The sequence below is a fragment of the Elephantulus edwardii genome, unplaced genomic scaffold (genome assembly GCF_000299155.1).
Source record: "Elephantulus edwardii isolate Elephantulus edwardi_28Jun2011 unplaced genomic scaffold, EleEdw1.0 scaffold00017, whole genome shotgun sequence".
Classification (NCBI taxonomy): domain Eukaryota; kingdom Metazoa; phylum Chordata; class Mammalia; order Macroscelidea; family Macroscelididae; genus Elephantulus; species Elephantulus edwardii.
This window is the reverse complement of record NW_006399767.1, coordinates 27,968,162-27,978,310: the sequence shown is the minus strand read 5'-3', so window position 1 is coordinate 27,978,310 and position 10,149 is coordinate 27,968,162.

The following is a 10,149-nucleotide window of genomic DNA, read 5'->3' as shown; positions in this document are numbered from 1 at the left end:
CGGTTGGCGCAGGATAGAGCAGGGTTTAGGGCTGTTGTGCATAGGGTCGCTATGAGTCGCAAATGACTCGACGGCACATAACAACACAACAACAATAAAAATTTAACTATGCCCATCATTGCCCTGTTTTTCCAGATCCACACTGGATCTTTCCCATTTCCTGTTCCTACCCCTTCCTCCACTCATCAAATTGTACAATCTTACGATTATCCCCCTGCCCATTCTCACTCCTTTGCTCCTAACCTCCCCCCCCTCAGATTCTCAGGCATGTTTTACTAGTTATCTTTCTATTTCTACAATAATGGTCTTGGACAGTATTTGTCTTTATGGGACTGAGTTAGTTCACTTAGCATAATGCTCTCCAGTTCCTCCCAAATTATGTAGTAATTTTCAAAATTGTTGCTCTTGAATGCTGTGCAGTATTCCATAGTGTGAATGTACCACAATTTTTCAATCCATTCGATTGTGGTTGGACATTTGGGTTGTTTCCATGTTCTTGGGATGGTGAATAACATTGCTATGTACATTGGTGTACAAATTCCATTTGTGTCTTAGTTCTATTTTTCTTGGGGTATATTCCAAGCAGTGAAATAGCTGGGTCATATGGAATTTCCACATTCAGCTTTCTGAGAAAATATCAAATTGCCTTCCACCAGCAGAGATACAGAGATTCTTGACTTGAATGTGTGTTGCTATTGTTGTGTACTGTCTAGAATATATATGCACACATATATACATATATATACACATATATACACATATATATACATATATACACATATATATACATATATATACATATATACATATATATATATATATATATATATATATATATGCTGAAGAGCAACAAAATCAGTCTAGAGACTAAGATGCACCTGATACTTGCTATGCATCAGAAAGCTGACAAGGACTAGGGATAATAGAAGGAAAACTGATACCTTTGAGCTGTGATGCTGGAAAAGAGAATTGAATATACCATGGACTGCCAGGAGAACAAACAGGTTCATCCTGGAGAGGGTGGAACCAAGCTACTCCTTGGAGGCAAGGATTCTGAAGCTTCATCTGACATACTTTGGGCATGTTGCAAGGAGGGACCAGTCCTTAGAGAAATACATCATGCTTGGGAGGATAGAGGGACAGTGCAAGAGAGGAAGACCCTTGATGGAATGGATTGATTCAGTGACTGGGATAATAGGGGTAGGTGTGTCAGAGACAATAAGGCTGGCTCAGGATAGGGTCACTGTGAGTCACAAGTGACTTGATAGCGCATAAAAACAAATGTGTGTGTGTGTGTGTGTGTGTGTGTGTATTTCCTCCCTGTGGCCTACTGGTAAGATGCTGTGCTGCATTTCCAAGGCACAGGATTTGAATCTTTTAGCTGCTGCTCTATGATAAGAAGTTCAATCTCCCAAGTGATTTATTGCCTCCAAAAACCATCTGGAGGGTCAGTTATGGGTCAGTTCCAACTTGATGGCAACCAACACAATAAATACATATGCATGCATACATTTTTGTATGTGTGTGTACATGCATGTATATACACATGTATGTGTATGTATGCATGAGTGTGTGTGTGCATGTGTGTGTATGAGAAAGATGGGCACTCTCCTGTGCAATTTGCCAATTCCAAAAATCCCTTTGGAAGGTCAGCTATGAGTCAATTCCAACTAAACCGCAATGAGTCGTTGTTGTGTGTGTCCTAAAGTGTGCCATTTTAAGCACGTTTAAGTCATGTAACCTGCTCTTTGGATTCTCCTCTTAACTAGTCGTCACATCTTTCTGGTTTCCTCATTAAATAAGTGAAGTCAAGTCTTTAGCAGGACATTCATTTACATTTATATGAGGACTGTAATTCCTTGAACATCTTCTTGCCCCAGTTCCCTCTCTATCCCCATTTCCTCTTGGGGAAGCACCTTGATTTCTCTCAATCTCCCACGTAAGATCAGACCTGGGTTTGCTGGAACCTCTAGTAGTTTTTCAAATCCACCCACATTTGCTGAGCACCTGATATTTCCTGGGTTTGAAAACCCAAGAAAGGAAACGACCCAATCCCAGAAAGAAAAGCTAACTGGTTTATAAGAACTTTCAGGACCACAGTCATGTTTGATTCTCCTTTTAAAGGCAGGAGTTAACATTATTCAAATATCTCTCCTTTCCTCAGTGAGAAGACTGAGGCCCAGGGTAGTAAATTAGCTCACACATTAGTGGAACCAGGGCTCAAAGCCAGGTCTCCAAATCCATTAGAACCGCTGACTGTTTAACTATTTCACAGGAAGTTAGCTATGCTTGGCCACATGCTGGGGCACTGAGTGGGCTGAGGCCCCTTGGCCTATGCCTATATCTCTGTTCCTCCACACAGCCTGGCTCAACGGGGGGGGCACCAGAGTGAGGAAAAAAGAGAGGGAGGGGTGAAAAATGGCAAAAGGATGGAGGAATTCACTCAGCCTTGCTGAGCTGTGGGACTCAGGAAGACATAGGAGGCCCTGCCAGGCATGGGGAGCTCCTGAGGCCTGAGCCCTTTCCTGAACTTCAAAGACAATGTCTTTTCCAGAAAGGGCACTGATGGATTCCATGCCAGGTGGAGTCACACCCTCCAGCTCAGGCATCAACTATTTCTATGACCCAGGCCAGGCCTATCACTGCCTCCATCCCTACCTCCCTCAGAACCACCTGCTCCAGCCACTCTGAAGAGCAAAAGGAAGAGATGTCAGGAGCAACATGAGGACTTGTGGTCAGATATGATGGAGCACCAGGGACTAGAAAGTGAAAAATTGGGGGGACAGGGACTGGTAACAGGAGGTGACATTCCTGCCCCAACATGTGTCCCCAGGGTCTAAGAACACAAAAAGAAACCACTAGAGTCTTTGTGTCTTTAGCCCAAGAGAATGTGCAGCTGCAGGAAGACCAAGGCCTCTGGACTGGACTGCTCCCAGGAGAACAAGGGAAAAGGAGGACAAAGGCTGGGGACACCCATTCACACAGAGAGATAAGACCAGTGTATGTGGGGCTCTGGTCTAAAGTACTTTATATACTCAGCCTAACTCAATTCATTGTCATCAAGTTGGACCCAACTCATAGACAACCCTCCACTGGGTTTTCAGAGGCTCTAAATCACGAGAGAGGAGACTGTGCCTCTTTCTTCTCTGAGGCCCTGGTGAATTCAAAGCAACAGAGAAGTTTCACATTGAGGTAAGCAGTACAACTTCCTACAGGCTACCCCACCAGACCTCCCTACTTCATGTACTGGAATAACCCTCACAACAGCACTAGAAGGTTAATACAATCATCCCCATTTTTTGGATGAGAAAATCAAGGCACAGAGCTGTTCATTAACATGTCCAAGATTACACAGCTCGTAAATAGCTGAGACAGGATTCAAACAGGCAGGCTGCCTTGTTCTCCAAAGCTCTCCATGCTAAACTATAGAGTCCCCCTTTAATACTAAAAAATCAGTATGTATTATGAGGAACCACTGCACGCCAGATTCTGAGGACATTAGGACCCCATGAACTTACTCATGTCCTTACAGATATCTCTGTCTAATGGGTCCCCCATTGATGAAGCAGGTGGAAATCTGCTGAACCAACACTGTGTGTATGAACATGTAAAATGTGTCTCCCTCAAAGCAGCATGGGGGAGACAAATATATTTATCTGTTCTTTAATGAAAGGCTTTCCACCGTCACAACATACTAGTACACAGACAATATTAGTATTGCGGCTTAAACCAAAAAACAAAACATTGCCATCAAATAGATTCTAACTCGGGATGACCTGAAGTGTTACAGAGCAGCACTGCTCCCTGAAGCTTTCTTGCCTATAGGCTTTACAGAAGTAGATCACCAGACCTTTCTTCCTCAGAGCCATGGGATGGATTCAAGCCACAAACCTTTAGTTTAATGAGTACAAATCATTTGCAATATTCAGGAACCTAACATCACACACACTTAGCAAACTTAAATCTACTAATCTGGACCCATTTAAAAAGATGCAAATTGATTACCATTGAGTTGAGTTTTCAGAAGTTGTAAATAGAACAAAAAGAGATTGTCCATTGCCCATCCATATCCCTCAGAGCAGTTGGTGAATTCAACCCATTTGCTTTTGGATTGAGAGCTCAATTCCTTATTTATCAGGCCACCAGAGTTCCCATTCTACCTGTGTTGCTGTTGTTCTCTATCTTTGAGGTGAACTAATTCATAACTTGATCCTCCAGTGAGGAGGAGAATTCCCACTTACCTCCCTTAGAGCAGCTGGTGGATTTGAACCACTTGTCTCTAAGTTGGCAGCACAATTTCTTATTCTCTGGGCCACTAGAGCTCCCATTCTAACCTACAGCGATTCTATAACACAGAACTGTTCCGAAGGAGTTTCCAAGGCTATAAATCTTCATGGAAGCAGACTGCCTGCCTCTTCTTCCACAGGGCAGCTGGTCGGTACTAACTGCTGGGACTTTTATCTCCCACAGGACTCGTTCTTGTGTGAACACAATCGAAGAATGAAAGATCTGCACCAAATTCCACAGCCAGTAAATTTTTATTTTAAGAAAGTACTTATCTGAAAGTGAGATGGGCTATCAAGAGTCAGAGACCTCTTAAGCTAGTGAGGCTATTGGTTACAGTGGAGACTTCATTTCAGCACCTGCATTTTCCTACCATTTAACTGGAAACGTCCTTCCAAAGCCCCCTTACTGTCCTGAGTCCTTTTCCTGAGCTGTAGAGAACCCTTACTGCCTGGGTTCAAGTTCCTGTCCCTTAAAGTAGCTCTTCAGGAAACCATTGCTATCTAGAGGTTAGGCTTCAGGAGTCTGGCTTGTCACCTGACCTGTGTCTTTTCTCTCCAGCTAGTTTCTGGGTCCACTGACCTGTCCCTGAGCCACCAGAACTCACTACCTCGCTCTTTCACAGGAGGAAATATGGCACAGAGAGGGCAAGTGACTTGCCTGGGATCTCAAAGCTTGGCAGAGGCACGATTTGAAGCTGGGGTGTGTGTACAATGAAGCTTCTCAAACCCAAGGCTGATTCTGTCAACAAGCAAAGCTCTCCTCTCAGCACCTCCCCTGCACTGACTTAAACACGTGTCTAAGGAGGATGCTCAGGTTTTAGGAGATCCTGGGAGAGCTGGTAAGTGCAGAGTGCAGAGGCAGGCAGGTGCAGGTGAGGACTGCGAGGGCGGGGTCGGAGGGTGCGCCGGGAAGGCGGGGCCAGAGCCGAGCCCCACCCACCGTCTGCACAGAGAGTTGGGTGGGGCAGCTTGCTCAGACTCCTTGGCAACGCAGGGTGCGGGCAGAGGAGGAGGTAGAGGGAGGGGAAGGGCCTCCGTTCATTGATCGGCTCCAGTCAGATTCAATCCTGAGTGAAAATGGATTTTTTAATGCGTCTATTAGCCCCTTTGAAAACGCAAATTGAGTTCAGGAGAGACGGGGGCTGCCATCAGAAAACAATTTCATGTTTCAAGCCCTAGGGGGCAAGGGGTGTCCCAGCATGGGGCATGCCCTCCCCAACCCAAGTGTGAGTTTAATCAGAGGAGAAGGAGTAGGGAGATGGGGGGGGGGGCCTTTCTCCCTTCCCAGCCCCCACAGAACATGAACTCAGCAAGAGATGCAGGCCACCTTTTTGCAAAAATAGGCAAATTTGGGACCCAAAGGGATGTCCATTTCAGAAAGGGCACAGTCCTGGAAGGCTTCCTGGACGAGGCAGGATTCTAAAGGGTCTAAGAAAATGCACAGTGGGCAAATCCAGCAAATGAATGAAAGAAAATGCCTGGCTTTTACGATGGCTTTACAATTTATAAAAGGCTCCCTCACTTTTGACTCCCGTTTTGACCTCTTGGCGACTATATGACGCACATGTAACCGTGAGTCCATTTTACAGTTGGGGAAACTAAGGCTAGGAGGCTCATGGAAGAAATCTAGTTATTAAAGTCACGCATGCAGGACTGTAGCTGGCATTTGCCTGCTTTGTGAGATCCACCTCACAGGGAAAGAAAAGGAACCTGGAGAAGCCAGTCCAGGTCAGACGACTTAGTGGCGTGGGGTTTGGGGTTCGGTTAGGGATGGTTAGGGGCAGAGAGTAAATCTGATCTCTTTAATAGGTTAATCTCTTTAATAAGACCAAGGCTGGAATTGGGGAAGTGTAGAAGGGAGAGATGGAAAGAGGTGGGGTCAAATACACAATTGCTTCCCTCTGCCTTTTCGTCATTCTCTTTGTCTGGATCCTCCTTTGCATATGCAAATAAGTTCATCCTCCTGCAATTACACAGTAATCAGGAACAAATTACCTTCTTGCTGTTTACTTTCAGTGTCCTTAATTAATCTGGTTATTAGACAATTAATGAAGCTTGTTAGGTGAGAAATTCATAGCAAGAATAGAGAATGGGGGGGTGTTTGTGAGGTGGGGGTGTTGGGCAAGAAAGAATGCAGCCTGTGTCTAGATCAGAGGAATTCCCGGGGTTTCCCCTCAACCCTCATTCCTTCTCAGCCTCTCTTCTGTCCTTTGCACAGTTTTCTGCTTACATCCCAATGTCTTCAGCCATCCCACCATTTCCATTTCCTATTGGCAGCTGGAGCTCTGGTGGCCTGGTGGGTCAGAAGCTGTGCTGCCAACCCAGAGATGAGCAGTTTGAATCCACCATCAGCTCCATGGGAGAAAACTCAATCCAGTCATTAGACAATTAGCAAAGAAAAGTGGGCAATCTCCCCCACAGGTGATTTACAGCCTCTGAAAATCCACTGGAGGCTCAGCTATGAGTCTGTTCAAACTCATTAGCAATGAGTTCTTGAGTGATAAATCACCTCCTCACAGAAGCCTTCGTGATGGAGTCTCCTCCAGCCTTCCAGCGGCTGTAATCAAGAGGGCAAGTCAGGAAGTCAATCCCTAGGCCTTTTCATCACCCCCAGGTCCATTCAAGGTGCCCTAACTCTTGCACTTTCCATGGTAACTGCCCTCCCAGATGATGGTCTGGCAGTCCTCCTCTGTCCTGTCTATGCAGAAGTTACTTCCAACAGCCTGTGGTCCAGGCTCCTTCCCTCACAGAGATTACCCAGTACCGAGTACACCCACACTGAGCTGTGGGACCACCAGACTCAGCTTGAGGATGCACTAAGTCATGTTCTGTTCACTATTTGAACAGTAGCAGTCTGCATCATTACCTGCTCATGCTGGAGGCCTCCTTCCTCGGGCAATTTTTGTGGATCAAAAAAATAGTAGGTATACCCTATAGTTCCATCCTGGGATCTTTTAATCTAATGTCTCTCTAACTACTTGTATGAATTTTCTCTTTACAATGCTTCTAGATGTGTCTTCATATTTGATTTGTCTTTTTGTAATTTCTGGAAAGTGTTTAATTAACATATTGTTAAACATTGTCTTCTTTCAGTTATCTTCTTTGAAATTCCTAGATGACATCTGTTAAACTCCTGATTCTATACCCTCTGTCTTTTTTCTGTATCATTCATATTTTTCTCTCTGAGCTACATTATGGTTAATGATTTCTTCAAATCCATTTTCCAGTTCAGTAGCTGGCTCTTCAGCTGTATCTAATCTACTGTTTAATCCGTCCATTGGGTTTTAAATTCTAACATTATCATTTTCATTTCTGAGTCTATTTGCTTATCTTGATATTTGCCTGGTTTGATGGATAGCCTATTTATTTCCTTAAACACACTTTTTAATGATATATTCTGGATATGATCATTCCTGAAGTGTGCCAGGGGGAAAAAAAACCCAGATGCAAAAATGTTCTATAAATTTCCTTATATTAATCCTTAAACAGGACAATCATCCAGATGGGGAAAAACATCAGCATGTACCCAACACAGAGGCCAAGAGAACCGGCTGAATCACAGTCACGGTGTTCATATATGATAGGAAGCACAGGAAGTCAGGCCATGACTGGTGGTAAATGAATTCATCACCTCTACAGGTGGGACTGGAGAAGCAGGAAAAGGACCAAGACTGGGATATGTACATAATTGCAAGTTAAAAAGGTTACAGGATTAGTCTGGGATTTTAGTTACTTCTCTACCTGGTGATCAGGTACCGTTTATGATCATATGGTTATACATGTGAGGAGGTCTTTTCTTTCTATCTAAAACATGTTGTTGTTATGTATCTTTTGTTAGGCTGAAAATAAAAATGGAGGTTGAAGCTCAACTCAGAAATTCCTATGTCAGGACATCTTTCGAAACCAGAACTCAGAAGTCCTATGTCAGGACATTTTTCTGAAACCAAAACTCAGAAAATCCCATGTTAGGACATTCCCCAGAACCAGTTTCCCAAGACCAGAAAGTTTATACCCCGATGAGCCACTGCAATGACCCCATATAAACCCCCTAAGCCCAACCCCAGTGCTACTCCCCTTGCTGAGTAGCCCAGCGTGCAATAAACACTGAGATATGTTTCTACCTTGGCATGGTTGTTGGCTTCGATCTGAAACCTTTCATCTTTGATTGGGAAGTGACACAGCAGACCCTCCAGCAGGTTTTCAGAGGCTGTAAATCTCACAGGAGGAGAAGTCTATCTTTCTCCCCTGAAGCAGCTGGTGGATTTGAACTGCCAGACTTTGGGATGACAGTGTAACTCTGTACCCACTAGGCCACCAGAGCTTCCTTTCTACCTAAAACTTAGGGTGAAATAGTCAAAGGACAAATAATGATCTGACTTGACTACAGGAGATTCCATCATCTCCTCCCATCCCCACCCCTGTATCTTTTTACATATACACACATATAAAAAATGTATCCTATTGAGATTTCTCAATTTGGGGGGGCTTTTTCATTAAAATCTCCCATAGCATGAGTCCCATTTCCTATCTTCTCATTCCCTGAAAAGCCCTTCATATCCAAGTGTCTCCGTCTGGACAACTCTGCCCCCTGAGGGAGACACTGGGCAAAGTCAGGGGACCTAGAGGGAACGCTATGACACTGTGATACTGTAATATGGTGGTGACAATATCAAGATCCCCAACCTGTAACTGAAATGAGATAACATGTGTCAGACTGGCTATTTTTTGGTAAGTAGTATTTTTATTTCTTTAAAGACAGGGTGGTTGGTTTTTTTTTTTGTTTTTTTTTTTTTATTTTATTCTTTTGTGTGTGTGTACCACCAAATCGGATCTGACTGGTACAGGAGGAGATTGCCCCTCCTTCTCCAGCAGAGCATTTGGCGGATTCGAACTGCGTACCTCTGGGATTACAGTACAGCTTCTTGCCAGAAGGCCACCAGAGCTCCCTTAAACACATTTTAATGATATATTCTGGATCTGGTTATTTCTGAAGTGTGCCAGGTGAAAGACACCAGGTTAAAAAATGTTCTATGGAAAGCCACTTCTTATTCCTTAAACAGGAAAAGGACACTCCTCCAGATGAGTCATCCCCTGTTAAAATAGACCTGCCAGGTAAAATTCCCAGTGTTCTGTGTGAGCAACCCACTGCATACTAGTTAATCCATCTCATTCAGGAAAGACCCTTAATGAGATGGATTAACACAGTGACTCCAAGAGTGGGCTTGAATGTGATGGAGATTTCAAGGATAGTGCAGGACAGGGCAAGACTCAGACCTCTTGTCCACAGGGTCACTACGAGTTGTAGTCCACTTGGTGGGACCTAACAACAGTTAATATACTTTCAACTACATTCTTCCTGAGGGCTAACTGCTTTCTCCTGTACTTGCTCAGGCTCCTGTAAGTATAGCTATGGTGTTGAAGTAACATAGGTAACTCAAACAGAGTCTGAATTTATGTTAAAGCTCAAAATAGAGTTAGAGCATCCACTGTTGGCCATAACCTTCCACAAACCATGTGCTTTATAAATTAAGCATACATACAGAAGTCCTGATGGTCTAACTCTACAATTTGTGTTCCTACTGGTTCACTCATAATCAGCCGTTTCCATGTGTGCTTTGTCATTTTGCAATACAAACTCAAGCCCAGATAGACTGTAGCCAGGAAAAGCTATATGGCTTGGGTTGTGGGTGTGTCGCTTCAAAGAAGAATATTTCTTCTTCCGCCACTAACACAAGGCCTCTACACGCTAGTACAAATGTTTATCTTAAACTCCAGTGTGGGCAGGTTGGTGGTTACATATTTGAAGAAGGCTTTTCTTTCTACGCAGAACACAGATTGAAATCGACAAATGACAAACTGTGAT